Source organism: Coenobita brevimanus, chromosome 39 (assembly GCF_032717465.1).
Source record: "Coenobita brevimanus isolate Jiangsu-jjx chromosome 39, ASM3271746v2, whole genome shotgun sequence".
NCBI classification, from domain to species: Eukaryota; Metazoa; Arthropoda; class Malacostraca; order Decapoda; family Coenobitidae; genus Coenobita; species Coenobita brevimanus.
This window is the reverse complement of record NC_136992.1, coordinates 2,937,121-2,938,501: the sequence shown is the minus strand read 5'-3', so window position 1 is coordinate 2,938,501 and position 1,381 is coordinate 2,937,121. Positions and strand designations below refer to the sequence as shown.

The following is a 1,381-nucleotide window of genomic DNA, read 5'->3' as shown; positions in this document are numbered from 1 at the left end:
CTATCTATCTATCCCTCTTTTTATCTACTAGTATATAAATCCATCTATTTATCTATTTCTATTAATTAATCTATATATCTCTAAATCTAACGTCTGTTATTATATATATCTATCACAAATCTACATATCTATCTGCTAATCTATCTACCTATCCATTTACCTTCGTTCCTCCACCTACCTGCCTATCTATCAATCTATCTATATCTATCAATTAATCCTTATATTATCTATCGCTCTGTAGATCTATTACATAAAGTTATCTGTCAGCGTTGCCTTTAGATATTGATAATTATAATAATAATAATAATAATAATAATAATAATAATAATAATAATATTAATAATAATAATAGTAATAATAATAATAATAATAACAATAATTATAATAATTATAATAATAATAATGATAATAATAATAATAATAATGATAATAATAATGCCTACAAGAACAAGAAAAACAAAAACAACAACAGTAATAATAATAATAATAATAATAATAATAATATTAATAATAATAATAATAATATCCAAGAATATATTGTCCCTACTAAGTAACGACCGCTTTTCCCGAGAGAGAGAGAGAGAGAGAGAGAGAGAGAGAGAGAGGTGATGAAACGAACCTATACTCTTCGATTCCTCTCTCTCTCTCTCTCTCTCTCTCTCTCTCTCTCTCTCTCTCTCTCCAATACTCATATCTTAAACACACACACACACACACACACACACACACACACACACACACACTTTCCCCTCTCTCCAATATCCATATCTTAAACACGCAGTCTCTCTCTCTCTCTCTCTCTCTCTCTCTCTCTCTCTTTTACCAAACTATTTCATCCGTTTTGGAGAGACCCTAGGCAATAAATAATAATAATAATAATAATAATAATAATAATCCATCCATCCATCCATTGCCAGACGCCATGTATCCCAAACGGGGTGGTCAAGGGCTTAGAGTTAATTGTTTTACAGGGAAGGGCACTAATCCTCCACCAACCCCACTTGACACGTAGGGATGCCAACAGCATCTGATGTTCCCAGGCGGTCACCCATCCAAGTACTAACCAGACCCAACGTTGCTTAACTTCGCTGATCGGACGGGAAGCGGTGTACTCAAATAAATAAAACAAGATAAAATAACATAAAATCTATACTCCTTTCGCTTTAAGTTGGCATAAAATTGTCTTCTTTACAACCTGAATACTGCGATGAAACAAGGGATTGGCACTAGAATATGGTGCTAGTCACGAAGAAGTGCTATGGACTGGGTGATGAGCGATAGATTTTTTTCCCCCATGTGTTACGTGAATTAAACTGCAAGAGGAGGAAATTCTGTGCTTAATTTACACTGCCAACACACTGCCAACACAGCCAACACACTG

At 33.7% G+C, this 1,381-nt stretch overlaps 1 pseudogene; it reads right to left on the bottom strand.

The window, feature by feature from the left end:
• Positions 1-1,016: 1,016 nt before the first annotated feature.
• Positions 1,017-1,134, bottom strand: LOC145396944 (5S ribosomal RNA; annotated as a pseudogene).
• Between the last annotated feature and the right edge of the window lie 247 nt (positions 1,135-1,381).